The following is a 16,367-nucleotide window of genomic DNA, read 5'->3' on the forward strand; positions in this document are numbered from 1 at the left end:
TACTCTTGCCTGGAAAATCCCATGGATGGAGGAGCCTGGTAGGCCGCAGTTCATGGGATCGTTGAGTCAGACATGACTGAGCGACTTCACTTTCCCTTTTCACTTTGATGCATTGGAGAAGGAAATGGCAACCCACTCCAGTGTTCTTGCCTGGAGAATCCCAGGGACGGGGGAACCTGGTGGGCTGCCATCTATGGGGTCGCACAGAGTCGGACACGACTGAAGCGACTTAGCAGCAGTAGTAACAATATGGAGCAAAATGTTCTTACTATTGGGCAAAAGCAATTTTACTTCTAGGAATTTGTCTCAAGGAAATAATCACACGTGTGTGCATGCTAAGTCACTTCAGTCGTGTTCGACTCTGTGACCCCATGGACTGTAGCCCACCAGGCTCCTCTGTCCATGGGATTCTCCAGGCAAGAATATTGGAGTGGGTCACCATGCCCTCTTCCAGGGGATCCTCCCAACCCAGGGATTGAACTCGCATCTCTTATGTCTCCTACTTGGGCAGACGGGTTGTTTACCACTAGTGCCACCTGAGAACCCTGAAATAAAGACACATGTGTATGTAAAAAATGTATATTTAATGATGTTCATTGCACTAACATACATAATTGTGAAAAACAGCAATAAAAAACTGGTTAATTCCAAACTCCCTGTCTCTTACCCCTCATTCTTTCCCTAGTAACGGCCACCATAAATTCATTCTCTTAGACTGTGAGTTTGTTTTTGTTTTGTAAGTTCATTTGTATCATTTCTTTCTGGAGTCTGCATATAAGGGATGTCATACAATATTTCTCCTTTTCTGTATGACTTACTTCACTCAATATGACAATCTCTAGGTTCATCCATGGAATGGACATTACACATTGTTATATTTAAAATGGATTATCAACAAGGACCTACTGTACAGCACATTACACTCTGCTCAAGGTTATGTAGCTGCCTGGATAGGAAGGGAGTTTGGGGGAGGATGGCTATATATGTACACATGGCTGAGTCCCTTCACTGTTCATCTAAATCTATCACAGCAGTGTTTATCGGCTATACCCAAATACAAAATAAAAGTTAAAAAATTTTAAAGAAAAGTAATGGTTAATTATGATACATTGATTATGTATAGATTATGATACATTTCTATGAGGGAACATTATGTACCCAGAAAAACTTCATACTTAGCGGAGAGAAGATAGGAATGTTACTCCAGAGGTTTATACAGAGAGCTTCAACTGAGTTTGTAATAATTAACTTCTTAAGCTGGGGAGTGGGTATAAGGTGCTCAACGTATTGTTCCTTATACCTCTTCAAATATCTGAAATGTTGAATAATTAACTGAAAAAATAAAATTTAAAAGTAGCATTTAGAATTTTTAACCATGTGGAATAATTATCATAAAATATTATGCTTAAACAAACAGGTTGTAATAAATAATGCTAACATAATCATAGCTTTCTAAATCGGTGTGTATGTCTGGTTATAAAAGAAATGTATTACCCAATGTATAAAACAGTTAGCTAGTGGGAAGCTGCTCTATAGCACAGGGAGCTCATCTTGGTGCTCCGTGATGACCTGGAGGGGAAGGATGGAGGGAGGCGAAGGAGGGAGGTTCAGGAGGGAGGGGATATATGAATACATATGGATGATTCACACAGTTGTACAGCAGAAACTAATACAACATCATAAAGTAATTATACCCCAATTAAAAAAAAAAAAGAAATGCACTAAAGTTTTAATTGTGTTTGTCTTTGGGCATTGTGATTATAGGGAATTTCTATTTCTACAATTAAACAGCATTCTTTTTGTAAAAGAAATGAAAGTAATACTTTTAAATTTGTGAGCTCTAATTTATGGCTCTTTTCTACTTTATAGCTTTCTAAGCAACAAACTCCAGCACGATTTCTAATCTGTCTTTTTCTTTGTATTCCCAGTCCAGTTTTTGCCAGATTTTACTGTTTTTCTTTCACATTTCCCCAATCTTTTCTTCGTCTGTAGTCATTCTCCATAAGGTTTTAGATTTTATTTTTGTTATGTATGTAAAGCAGAGGCTCTTTGGGCCAAGTAAACTATGGTCCAGAGGTATGGAAATACCCTGTGTTTTCTTTTTATTTTATTTTTTTATTTTTTAATATTTATCTGTTTCTTTGACTGATCTGGGTCTTAGTTGAAGGTGTGCGATCTTTGATCTTTGTTTTGTGGCAGGTGGGATCTAGTTCCCTGACCAGGGATTGAACCCGGGTCCCCCTGCATTGGGACCGAGGAGTCTTAGCCACTGGACCACCAGGAAAGTCCCCTTGTGTTTTCATTTAAGCATTCTGAGCTTGACTTTTAAGTTTCTTGACAGAAATCACAGCGTCTGGCAATAAATTACTTGTGAGGGGTCAAGAATGGTGATAGGCTGCAAACTGACTTTATAACTTCATACTAGTGAGGCTTGTTGGACTACTCACTAGTTCATCTCATCACATCAGAAAAGCCATTAAATATCAAAGACCTAGTGTCCCTCACTGGGGTATGAACGCATTAAGAAGTGGCGTGTGCACATTAGGATGGATACAAGGAGGTGACCCTGACCTGTGTTCTCTGAGTCTTCCCTCTGTGACTCACTCTGATGGAGACTTTGCCTGAAGTATTGGGTGGCCATGATGGGCTTAATGACCTTGGCCTCATAGGAAGCTGTTGTTGCTTCTTACAGAAAAACACAAGCGGAAGAAAGGCATTAGGTGATGAGGAGGCCAGTCATTCACACAAAATGAAATGCTTTCATTAAGAGAGAGAAACAGCAGAAGTCAAGTTCATTTGGAATGTTTCAGCATATGTTCTGAATTTGAAAACATTGTGCAGAAGGAAGGCAAGGAAACAAGATTTTGCTAAAGAGCTTAGGAAATGTGTGGGAAAGTGTTTGTAGCAGGAGAATTCAATTATAAGAGCTTCCTGTCCTTCCCTTATGCCTATACCACTTTTCCTCTTAGACCAGAAAGAGTAGTTCAGAAAGTTGTGGGGTGGGGGGGAGGGGTGTCAATATATTGCTTCTCATGTGAATTACTCAAGATTTTTGTAGTTGCAAGCGACAGAAACCCAATTCAAAAATAACTTAAGCAAAATTAAAAAGGAATTTGGTGGCTGGTGTAGTTGAAAACTCCAGGTGGTAGAGCTACCTCAGTCATGGATGAATTCAGTGATTCATACAATGATATCAGGAATACGTCTTTCTCAGTCTCCTGGTTCTGCTTTTCTCTGAGTTGATTTGATTCTGATATTGCCTCTCCCTTCCTGATGGCAAAAATGGCCTGGGTCTAACTAGCTTAATGAACTCAGCTGAAAGCACCATACTTCCAAAGGCTCTAGCCCAAGAGGGTCACTGGTCTGTCTTGTGCCATACTGTCTGTCTTGAATCAGTCACTCTGGCCAGGGAAATTGAATGCCCTGACTAGCCAGGCCTAGGTTCTATTCCCATTCTTGGAAATAATGAGGTGGTGTTACCCTCACTGAACATATACAGACTATGATGGGCAAATGGTGGTCTCCCAGAAGCATACTTGGATGTCACTCTCAGGGAAGGGGAAAAATAAAGATGTTGGCCAGTCAAAAACCCCAGAGGGGACTTTCTTGGTGGTCCAGTGGCTAAGATTCTGTGCTCCCAATGCAGGGGGCTGGGGTTTGATCCCTGAACGGAAAACTAGACCCCGCACGCCAGAACTATGGGGTTTTCAAGGCACAACTAAAGATCCCACATGCCACAATGAAGATCGAAGATCTCCAGTGCTGCAACTAAGGCCTGGCACTACCAAATTAAGAAATATTACATCCTGCCCACCCCTCGTTCAAACCCCAGAGGTCCACAACCCACCAGAAGCGCATTCTTCTGAAGAGCAAGATAACTGCGGCATCCGGAACTAGTTTGTTAACAACAGTACATAACACAAAAGTACATAAGATCGCCTTAGCTGGGGGAAATGAGGGTCACAGTCCTTATTCTTTTCTGCTACAATTTGTTCTGCAATGACTAACTCTTTAGCCAAAAATCTGTGACCATGTGCTCATTACCATAGAAACTTCCTTTGAGGGAACAATTAGCATCTATTGTTATCATTGGAATGTCATCATTTCATGAAGAGCTGCTAACAACATGACTCTTTTGGTTTTCCGTGCTTTCCTATGGATCTTCACATTGCAGTCAGTTCCTAGAGGTCATGGCCTACATCAACACACCACCAGCCAGCTAATTAGTGGCTTGTCAGATGTCCACTTGGTTTCTCTACTTTTAGGATAATAGCAGCTCCTGATGTGCACAAACAGAGAAAAGCTAGTAAGAGTAATTGTGAGTTTGTCAGCCTAAGAACAGCATGTTGGAGTTCTTATTTAATAGTGAACAGGACAAAAGGGAAAAAAAAGGATCCTCACTATATGCAAAGACAACGAAAGAAAAAGATTAAAATATTGTGAACACTGGGTGTCCTTTTGTTTTTGAAAAGATTTGACAAGTTTACTCATGTGGGAATGATGGCTACAGATAGCTAGAACTGATTACAGGCCCTTTTCCAAAATGACCAAGTAGAGAAGTACTAAAAATTAAAGGGCCTGTTTCCAGAGGCTGGCCTTTGGATCCCTTTCCAGAGTTATCATGGAATATGCAGACCCCCGGGCTGCCCTGGTGGCTCAAATGGGAAAGAATCTGCATCCAATGCAGGAGACCTGGGTTCAATCCCTGCGTCGGAAAAATCCTCTGGAGAAAGAAACAGCAATCTACTCCAGTATTCTTGCCTGGAAAATCTCATGGACAGAGGGGCCTGGAGGGCTGCAGTCCATGGGGTTGCAAAGAGTTGGACAAGACTGAGTGACTAATACCCACATGTCAACGCATCTAACATTGTTCAAAATAGAACAGCACAAGAGTCACTATCAAGCCTCTTTCAGACATTCATGGACTAGAAAATTACGGAAGACTGCAAGTCTATTGTCCAAAAAACGACACGCCGTACAGACATGGCAAAGCTGAGTACTACTGTGGACCAAAATAGAGATGAACCCACCCCCTTTTCCTGCATTTTGCCCTTTGAAGCTCAATACAAGACTCAAACCCCCCTTTCAGTGCAAATGCCACTCTATGAGTCTCGTCCCTTTCTTCTCTTGGAAAGTGAATAAAAACTCTCTTTTCTCCTCTTGCTAATATTCCTATGAATTCTTTCATAACCTGCATTGTGAAAGTTGTGATACTAACAGAGTATCACTTCAGTTGCAAGCATCAGAAACGGACTGGGTGACTTGAACAGGAAATATTTGTTGAAAAGATATTTGGGCAAGTAGGATGGAGGACAAGTTAGGTCCAAGGAAACTCTTGGATGGAGTAGGACATCTTTGTTGAGCTGTAACATTTCCATTTTTTTTCTTCCCTGAAAATTCAAAGTCTTGTGAGAGTCCACACGATTGGCTAACCTTAGTTTACCTGAAAATTCCTTAGCAAAACCAACCGATGGGAAAAGGGGTTTGGCTTCTATGAGAATGAGTGCCTGGGTTTACCCTCCCGCTGGGATCAAGCCCAGCATAGAAGTAATTCTCTCAAATAAAATTGGGTTGATTTTAGGTTAGGAAATGGATAATGGCAGCTACAAAGTAACAATTACCTCTCTATTTAGGTAGGATGCTTGTGGAAAATACTGATGCTGGGTTCAAAACCTGTCTTAGGGAATGAGAATCTCAGAATGTGAAGCCCTGACATTTTTGTTTTTAACAAGCTCCCCAGGTGAGACACGTATATCAAAAGTGGAGAATCACTGAACATTGTGGGCAGGGGTACTCAGAGAGGAAAAAACTACAGCATCTCTGAAATATGAGCTTGAATGAGTAGGCAGAAAAGATCCATGCAGCTAGTAACCAAAGTTCTAAATATGGATTTTCCCTTCCCTCCAGAATTTTTTAGAAAGCATGAAGGACCTATTCTTGGCAAACATTTAAGGATTGCAGAAATTCCTTGAATATTTGGCATGCAATGCCTGCAATCAATCCATGACACTACAGAATAAACTCATTGAGGGTTAGACTTGGAAGTGGGGGGTCATACTCATTTACCATTCACTTGTGTTCACAACATCCATATTCAGTCATTGAAAAAGGTGGTTGAGTGGTTAGGCACTTGGGTTCTGAAATCAGTCAGAACTAGGTTCAAATTCTATTCAGTTACTAGGTTGATGATCATGGACAAGTCACTTAACATCTCTGTTTCACTTTCCTCATATGTCAAATAAGATTTGGAGTACCAACCTCACATGGTTGTTCTGAGAAAGAAAATGAGATACTGAATGTGAAATTCTTAGTAGAGTTCCTGACATGAAGTCTCTGCTAATTTAGTAGTAGTTATTATGATTCAATAACTAATGCTAGGTATTTATGGATTTCTTACAGGGATAACCAAGAGAAGATGTCCAGAAGGAAAGAGGTGGTTACTTTTTGGTCTGTAAAGACCCTATCAGAATGGGATATGGAGAGCTTTCTCATTGGTCTCCCTGCTTTTTCCCCCCCTTCATTGGACCCTTTAGGCTCCTAACCTCAGGTCAGTGAGTTTTTCCTAGCTCCAGTCTGGTGGTAATGGAAAGCTCTTCCTGTGTGCTGAGTGAGCAAGCTTTCATATTCACCAAAGGGGAGCCCCTCTAAGAAAGTTAGAGCTTTCTCTTTTTCACATTGACCTTTTCTCTAAAAAAAGCTACTCTTTTTTCTCAACTTGAGCAAAGGCTATCCTACCAAAACCAATGAGGAGAGAAAAGAAAAGGGCAAGGGGGTAAGAAAATCATGTCAGAACTCAGACACTGAAAGGTATTCCTCTACTTGTGCAGCATTAAAGACTTTACTAGTCAGTTGTGATGGGAATCATTATCAGCTAATAAAAATAATGCTGAAAAGAAAATTGGTACTACATGTTGGAGAGGATGGGGAGCAAGTAGAACTCACATGCAGTGTTGGTGGGGACGTAAAATGGTACAACTTTGGAAAGCAGTTTGGTAGTTTCTGAAAAAGGTAAACATGCAGCTATCATACGATTCAACCACCGTACTCCTAGGTATTTGTCCAAGAGAAATGAATGCATATGTCCATACAAACACTTGCAGGAACGTAAGTACAGGAACGTTTACCATGGACTTATTTACAACAGCTCATAATCAAAAACAACCCAAGTGTACATTAACAGATGAAGGGCTGAACAATTGCATCATAGTCACATAATGGAATAGTGTTCAGTACTGAAAAGGAATGAGCTATGGACACACACACAGCGTGGAAGGATTTCACAGTAACCATATGTGTAAAAGAAGCCTGCCAAAAAAAAAGTACATAGTTTATGGTTCCATTTATATAAAATTCCCCAAAAAGAAAACTTGCAGTGATAGAGAGTAGATCAGTGGTTGCCTGGGAATGGAGGTATAAGGAGGGATAAAGAGGCATAAGGAAAATTTTGAAGACAAAATATTCATGTCTGTTCTAGTGATGGTTTCAGAGATCCATGTCAAAATGGATCAAATTGTACACTTTAAACATATGATTTTGTGTCTTTCAATTATACTTCAGTAAATTAAGCTACTGTTTTTAATAAAAAAGAATGTTGGATTAAAAATCAGAAGGCAAGGGTGCCAGTCCTGGCTCTTACACAAAGTCTGAGTGTACCCTTGGACAAGTCTCTTTCACTTTGATGTGTTTTCATTCTTTCATTTTTATATTGGAAGTGATGGATTGGTTTATGTCCAGAGTCTCACCTGGTGGGAAGATTCTCATTGTTGAATGGCCTTGTGGCCAATAGATAAATCCATCAAGGTATCAGTTTTTCAATTGATCCTCTAACTCTGTGTTAATTTTTTAATCGATTTACTGAATTCTCAGATCTCAAACACAGCAGAACAATAGAATGAACTTTTTCAAGCTTTGAAAAAGAGATCAATGTAAGTCTAAAGCCTTCATGTTAAGTCTGTTGTCAGTACCAGCAGATTTAAAAGAAATTCTTGGATGAAGAATGTAGGTTAACAATGGTTCTTGAGGGTAGGGATCACAATAGAAATATGATCATGTTTCCTTAACACCAGCTTAATAGATGATAGAGTTTCAGGACCAGTTCACACACTGTCTTCACTACAAAATCTTCCTGTTACTCTTCTATGTGACTAACATCTTTGCCCTGGAATCCAGAAGTACTTTGCCCCCGTTCTTTTTGTACTAGTGTGATCTTGGGGAAATTACACATTTTCTCCATACGTCTCATCTATAAAATGGTATAATGGCATAACTACTGTGAAGGTTAAAAGAAATATTGCATGCAAAATATTTTAGAGTAGTTCTTGGCACAATTAAATGTTAATTGCAGTTTTTCTAGTTAATAATATCACTGTGTAATATAGTTATTTAAGTACATGTGTCATCTCCTTGAGGGAGCAGGAACTGCTTCAGATCCATCTTTGTTTTCCCTAGGCTGAGCACACAGTAGGTGTTCAATATGTGTTTTGGATGGAGGTACAAATGATGACTAACAGCCAATATGGGACTCAGGATGTTGATTTCTTCATTGGACACACAGCCTCTGTATGAATCTTGCTGACTGACTGCAAAGGAAATGTCACCAACTGTCAGAGACACAGCAACACATTGCTCAAGCATATGTGCCAGGGAAGCCAGAAACTTGTTATTGTATGCATGAGAAATCACAACCAACACAGCCAAAGAAATTCTCTTGGATTCTTCACCAGACTCCAACAATGTATTTATATATGTTTCCTCCTCTCGTGAGTTGACAAGGTCCTTAAGGTCATGGGGCAGGATTATAACCCTGGCTTGGTGGTATTCCTCCCCCTGTGCCTCCTTGCTGGTTCTCCAAGGCTTTTTTCTTCCCACAGGCTTGACTCACTCACTTTGGAAGCTGCAGCAAACACTTTAATACTCAGAGAAAGAGATTTCTGGCTCAAAGATTTTAGGTGCATGTTTTTGGATGAGTTTCTCTACTCCCTAGAACTTGATGAACCTCTGGCTAGGGGACAGGAGAAAGGAGAGGGAGGCTCCATTTAGACCTGTAGCTGATTCTGTTCCAAGGTTACTTTGGGTGCTATGCAGAGAAAGCTACCGACTGCCAGCGGCCAGCTCATCTGCTGCTGGGTCCAGTTTGAAGTGACAGGAGTTGGTGTCTTGGAGACTCTGGCTAGTTCTGTTCACAAGTGTCCACCAGTCTATTGCATAAAGGAAACCTCCATGTTCTGCTCTAGAATTCCCTTCAAACACTCAAACAAGGATGTGAGGCAGGGACTTCACTATGAGCTGATGGTGGTACATTCATAAAACCTCGATCAAGACAGGACAGCATAGAAACTGTTGGGACTTACCTTATGAGCCATGGCACCTATGGACAGCATCTTCATTTCCAGTAAGGATGAGTTCTAGAATCAGACTGCATGAGTTCTAGTTCTATTTCTGTCCTAACCCCACCATTTTCCAGCTGTATGACCTTGGATACATTTCTCAACCCATCTTGTCATCTTTTCAGTGATAACTAATGTTCTTGCATTATAAGCAACAGAAACTGGCTCTAACTTATGCAAAAATAGTTAATTATGATGACATCATGGATTTGAAGGCAGCATGCATAGGACATTAAGAAGAAGGAAGCCCAGATTAGGTCTTGATCAGAGAAGTCTGGTTTGAATGCAGCCCCTTTCGATCTCATTCGCTCCCTGCCCAATATTCAGATTCCAGGGAGGGAGCACTTGCTTGGTTTAGAAGCCTGGGTTACATTTTGACACTTGGCTGGGGAGGGTGGTGCCTTTGTCTAATGGTCCCAACTACAGAATGTCTCTGGGAAGAATAATTTCTCAAGAGAAACAGTGGCTGTTAAGAACTGTGGATTCTAGGCAGTCTTCAAACAAACAAACAAACAAAATGCCTATTATATTAACTTACATGATTTGAAGAAACATTAAGATGAGGTAATGCATGTAAAGCTCTTAGCACAGTGCTTGGAATGAGAGCATTCACTCAATAAATGTTAGCTGTTATCATCCACTGGAGTGTAGGCACCATGAGACCAGACACAGTGTCCCTGTGTGTCCACCATGGCTGGGTAATATTAATGAGTCATTGAATAGTTGATGAATGAGTGAATGAGTGACTGTCAGTATGTAAGCAATGTGTTTTACTGTATGTTTACAAAATTCATAGTATATCCAAAACCAGATGCAAAATGTGAACAGTGGGATTTGCCATTTCTCTTGTTTTGTTTTAACGATCAGGAAACATTTAAGCTAAAAGGTCCATATCCTTGACGCCTGAAGTAAATTCCACAATGGAAATTTGTGGATATTTTAACACCAGTGCTTCTAGTTATCCCTGGAAGCGTCTGTCTGGTCACTGTAGATGGTGATGTGGTGTGTTGATTTAGTGACCCCTAGGTGAGGGCTTCCCAGGTGTCACTAGTGGTAAAGAACGTGTCTGCCGATGAAGGAGACATAAGAGAAGTGGGTTCAATCCCTGGGTGGGGACGCTCCCCTGGAATAGGAAATGGCAACCTACTCCAGTATTCTTACCTGGAAAATTCCACGGACAGAGGAGCTTGGTGGGCTACAGTTCATGGGGTCACAAAAAGTCAGACACTAATGAAGTGACTTAGCATGTACACACAGGTGAGTCACTTCCTAGAATAAGATAGAATCTGTTAAGTGATTTTGGAACCTTATCCTTTGCCTGAGAGTCATTACTGTCTTTTACTAGAAAAAAATCAGGCCACAATTGGTATTTTTTTTTTTTCTTTATCAGGGACCTAACCTTTGTGATCTTTAGGCACTTGAGTCGTGATCTTTAACGATCTTTAGTTGTTGGGTTTATGCTCTTAAGGGAGATTTTTTTTGTATCAATCATTCATTAATTCATCAAACAGACATTTACTGAGTGTCCACTTTGTGCTAGGCAGTGTTAGGAGAGAGACAGTCACATGGTCGCAAAAGTAAACATACTCATGTCTCCGTGGATCTAAGCATTTGGGGGCAGAGACTGACTTGTATCAAATACTCACAAATAAATGTAAAACCATCTGTGATGAGTGTTTTTAATATGGAGAGGTAAGTGTGATTTATGATAAGCCTTGTCCAAGCATCAAGAAATGTGATGTCTGAGCTGACAATAACTAGGCCAAAAAGAGAGTGAAGAGAATTCTAGGGAGCATGAACTGAAATATCATATGCTCTGAGGCCTGAAGAACTCGGCAAAGACAGGCTAAAAAAGGCTAGAGTGGTAGAGAGCTGAGTTGGGTATTAGATCACATAGGGTTTTGCAACTCATGTGAAGGAGTTTGGGCAGCAGTGGATTTTAATCACGGACATGACCCAATACCACTTGCATTTAAAAAGACCACCAAAGTGGTGTCGAAAAAAGGATTAGAGGGGACTGGAGTGATGGCAACCCTCCAGTATATTAACTGTGACTCAGAAGTCTGCAGAGAAATGTCTTGGGTTGGTGTGTGTAGCAGATGACAACAGTGGTGAGAACTGTTCCAGCAGGCATGTTGTCTCCCATCTATTACCAACATTTGCTAAGCGACAACTCAAATGCTGTTTAATGCTGGCCTCCACAGAGCTCTCATTGGCAATTAGAATTCTACATCATCTCTCAAATAGATCACAGTGACACCCATAAAAAGAAATGTGGAAGAAAAAAAGACATAAAACAGATGATACTTTAATTATCTCTGCCCCAGCTAGATTTTATCCTTCCTGTGTTCATTCAAAAAAAATAGTTGTAACCTTTCTACCAATCTTGTCTTTAGTTATTTTTCATTCATTTACTCATCAGATAGTTTTGTTTCTTATGTCCACTCTTGCTCTAGGTATTGGTGAACCCAAGAGGAATAAAAGAGCCTCTCCCCTCTTTCTGAGAGAACACATTCTAACAGGAGTTGTTTGGTTGCTAAGCCTTGTCTGACTCTTTTGCGACCCCATGGACTGTAGCCTGCCAGGCTCCTCTTTTGAGGCTCCTCTCTCCATTTCCCAGGCAAGAATGAATACTGGAGAGGGTTGGCATTTCCTTCTCTAGGGGATCTTCCCGACCCAGGGATTGAATCCATTGTCTCCTGCATTAGCAATCGGATTCTTTACCACTGAGCCACCAGGGAAGCCCTATAACAGGAGGGGTGGGACAGCATATTAGATCATTGCTTACATTCTGTTAGAGATGGGGGGGAATCAAAATGTAAACACTGATCTAATACACTGGGGTGGGTTCTGTGATAGATACGTACACATAAAATGATGTGTGAGTCTTAGTGTGATGACTGCTTCCATAGTGGTGACAGGGAAGCTTTGCTTAGGGGATAATTTTTGCTTACTTATAACAGCCATGAAATTCAAAGACACTTACTCCTTGGAAGCAAAGTTATGACCAACCTAGACAGCATATTAAAAAGCAGAGACATTACTTTGCCAACAAAGGTCCGTCTAGTCAAGGCTATGGTTTTTCCAGTAGTTACGTATGGATGTGAGAGTTGGATTACAAAGAAAGCTGAGTGCCAAAGAATTGATGCTTTTGAACTGTGGTGTTGGAGAAGACTTTAGAGAGTCCATTGGACTGCAAGGAGATCCAACCAGTCCATCCTAAAAGAGATCAGTCCTGAGTGTTCATTTGAAGGACTGATGTTGAAGCTGAAACTCCAATACTTTGGCCACCTGATGCGAAGAGCTGACTCATTTGAAAAGACCCTGATGCTGGGAAAGATTGAAGGTGGGTGGAGAAGGGGACAACAGAGGATGAGGTGGTTGGATGGCATCACCGACTCGATGGACATGAGTTTGGGTAAACTCTGGGAGTTGGTGATGGACAGGGAGGCCTGGCGTGCTGCAGTCCATGGGTCACAAAGAGTTGGACACGACTGAGCGACTAAACTGAACTGAATAGCTGATAGCTATCATTGAAGAAAAGGAAAACCTACTGTATTGGAGGAAAGAAAATATTTTAGGTTAAGTATTAAGTATGTAAGATATATTTGGTTAGTGCCTATATAAATATATCATGAGTGCTTTGAATATATGCTGGGAAATATTTTTTATGTTACATTGGTCGAAGAGGAATATTCCAATCTTGTGTTTGTCCAATCTTGTAGCCACCAGCTGCAGATGGCTATTTGCATTTCTAGTTAATTAAAATGTAAAAAAAAAATCAGTTTTCTGATAACAGTAGCCACATTTCAAAGGCTCAGTGGCTACATATGGCTAGTGGGTCCCATACTGGACAGTTCAGAATTTTCCATCACCATAGCAAGTTCTATTGGAAAGTGTTCTACTAACATAATTGGCTTTAGGAGAACATGAGTTGATCAAAGTAGCTGTAGAAGACCTCATGAAGGGCAGTAGGAGAAGAGGTTGTGGGGCATTTAGATTCTTGTGACCATGAGAGTGAGATGAGCCAGATGGAGATAAACCAAGTGAAGCAGAGGATTTGACTGACACACTTCTGATTGCCTGATTGGAGGGGTTTTCATGTCATATTAATGACACTGAAGGAGAAAGGCCATGTGCAAACAGATAAACAGGAATTGTTGGTGGGCTGGCTAGTTTCATGGTGAAGGAGAGCTGGGGAGAAATTGAGGAGGCATGTGATCCAGAAGAAGGGTGAATGTCAAGGGAATGGTGGGGCTTTAAGCAGAATGACTGATCCACCTCTGTGAGCTTGAGAACTCACCAGATCTGCAGACTCTGCTGATATGGCAGAAGCTACTGAAAACAAGGTGGGTGGTCTTGTCTGCTGACATGGCAGCCTCTGCCCAGAGGAAACAGAACTGGGTGAGACAGCAGTCCTCTCTGGGAACTGACTTGGGTAACTAAGTTTCGTCAGCTTGTTTCTCAGTCAGTTTAGTTCAGTTGCTTAGTCGTGTCCAACACTTTGCGAGCCCATGGACTGCAGCACGCCAGGCTTCCCTGTCCATCACCAACTCCTGGAGCTTGCTCACACTCGTGTCCATTGAGTCAGTGATGCCATCCAACCATCTTATCCTCTGTTGTCCCCTTCTCCTCCTGCCTTCAATATTTCCCAGCATCAGGATCTTTTCCAGTGAGTCAGTTCTTCGCATCAGGTGGCCAAAGTTTTGGAGCTGCCAGTGAATATTCAGTACTGATTTCCTTTATGATTTATTGACTGGTTTGATCTCCTTGGTGTCCAAGGAACTCTCAAGAGTCTTCTCCAACATCACAGTTCAAAAGCATCAGTTCTTCCATGCTCATCTTTCTTTATGGTTCAACTCTCACATCCACATATGACTACTGAAAAAACCATAGTTTTGAGTAGACAGACCATTGTTGGCAACGTGATGTCTCTGCTGTTTAATATGCTGTCTAGGTTGCTCAATACTTTTCACCTTTAGCCAACAAAGAGGGTTCAAGCCTACCAAAAGGTGTCAAGTTGTATGGAAGAGAAAATCAACAGGGGGAAGAAAGAAAAGGTAGCTTGGAAGTCAATTAAAGCAGCAGGGAAAACTTGTTTAAAAGCATGAAGCAGGAAAAATGCATGCCATGTTTTGGAAATAATCCCGTGACTGAAACAAAGGGGCTATGAAGATTGTAGAGGTAAATAAGGCCAGACTGCCAAGGGTCTGCTGAGATGCTATGTTAAAGGGGGGCACAGTGGAAATATCCTTTGTCTTTGGAGTTAGAGCTCCTCCACATACTGGTTCTGTGAACTTGGGCAAGTTAGGTTATTTTTTGTGCTCCAGTTTCCTCATAATTCTATCTGTAGAGCTTTCTACTGAAATGAGTATCAACATTTTAACTATTATAATTTAGATATACTTTATTTCCCATAATTTATTTAAAATTCTTGAGTGCCCATTGGCTTAACTTTACTTAGACATTTGGATAGATTTTCAGTTCTGGTTCTCTCAAAACGTTACCTTTCTTCCTCTTTCTCCTAAGCTGGTGCCTGTGTATATGTATTACATGCATTGTCATGGACTGACTCCTGGATTGCAAATCCACAAGGCTGGTCCTTCCAGGACTTTGTTGGGTTTGTGAAGATTTTCTTGGTCCTACTTGGTAACTGTCATTGAAGTTGAGAGATGGTAAAACTTGTGTCTTATTTTCTTGGTTAGTTTTCTTTGGTGTGTTTTCCTCCCTTCCTATGCTGATGTGGGCTTTCTTGATGCAGATCCCCTGAACCTCAGCAACATCCTGCATCTGAGTGCCTGGTCTGGCTGTCTGCTCCTAGCCTCTTCTATAAAGTCAGCTCTCGTTGAACTGCTGAGTCTCAACCTGGAAGGATAATCTAGTTATCCTTTTGTATTCCTCACCGGGTGCATGTGACACATCTGGATTCCTCCCATGCCATCTCTGCCACCACCTTGCCATGCTTTTTTCTTCTCTTCCACTGATGTACATTTGTCAGAAGAATGCTGAAAATGATCTCCTTCCAGAATGACAAGAGGGAAGTGAGTTGCAAATCCCTGAAACTTTTCGCTCCCACCTAATGCTATCTGGCATTTTTATTGCCTTTCACTCAAACCATCCAAGCTATTGATCCTGAAGGGAAGTCACCCTTGTGCCTGACCACTGGCCTCCTTTCCTTTTTCTCCACATTAGTTTCAGATTCCCCTATTATGAAAATACCCTCATTGCCTGTCTGGGCTGCCGGGAAATTTCCTTATGTCATATCATAATTTCCAGGTTCCTATAGCTTATGTTAAAAATGTGTAGCCCGATGTTAAAGCTTAATCTTTGATACATTAAAAGGAGATTTTAGAACTGCCTTTTCTTTTTCAACTCAGCCTAGCTTCCAAAAATCATTGTTTCACTGGTGCGTCATGTCCTAAAGAGATGGTGATTAATGGAAACACCAACAGATGAAGTTGGATGATGTAAGAATCTTAAATGGCAAAGAATGTAGAAACAGACCATTAGCTAGAGCAGAATTTGTCACTGCATGCTCTCAGAGGGATGGCTTCTCAGTTCCCCCAAGTTCTTCATAAGAGCCTACAGCAATGAATGCTGCTAACTGTGCTAAGTGAGGAGTCCCCCCCTCCCCGATATGAGATGCTCCTTTGCCATTCTAATTTTTTTCTAACTCTTCTGACCTCTCTCCCTGGAGAAGGAAACGGCAACCCACTCCAGTATTCTTGCCTGAAAAATTCCATGGACAGAGGAACCTGGTGGGCTACAATCTATGGGGTCACAAAAAGTCAGATGCATCTGAGGGACTGAACATGCAGGCACACTGACCTCTTTTCCTGCCTGACTTATCTGGAGATTCTGACCCACCAGGTGTGCCATATATATTGGTGCAATATAATCCCAGCTCCTTCCTTAGTGTTCATTGTAACCCTGAATGAAGCAAAGGGAAATTCCCAGAGGGACACACCCATCAGCCTCTAA

General features: G+C 41.2%; 1 long non-coding RNA gene across 2 annotated transcripts in view; it reads left to right on the forward strand.

Annotated features, from left to right (window-relative positions):
* Window positions 1-15,723, forward strand: part of LOC129635118 (uncharacterized) — a 32,839-nt gene extending 17,116 nt beyond the window's left edge. Inside the window, exons 2-3 of one of the 2 annotated variants that reach the window (XR_008706112.1) lie at window positions 6,400-6,547; window positions 15,148-15,723. This is a non-coding gene — a long non-coding RNA (uncharacterized LOC129635118). Of the gene's footprint in view, window positions 1-6,399; window positions 6,548-8,448; window positions 10,030-15,147 lie in introns of those variants that run through there. The other variant, XR_008706111.1, reaches the window with a different exon arrangement.
* The last annotated feature ends 644 nt before the right edge of the window (window positions 15,724-16,367 follow it).

Source organism: Bubalus kerabau, chromosome 20 (assembly GCF_029407905.1).
Source record: "Bubalus kerabau isolate K-KA32 ecotype Philippines breed swamp buffalo chromosome 20, PCC_UOA_SB_1v2, whole genome shotgun sequence".
NCBI classification, from domain to species: Eukaryota; Metazoa; Chordata; class Mammalia; order Artiodactyla; family Bovidae; genus Bubalus; species Bubalus kerabau.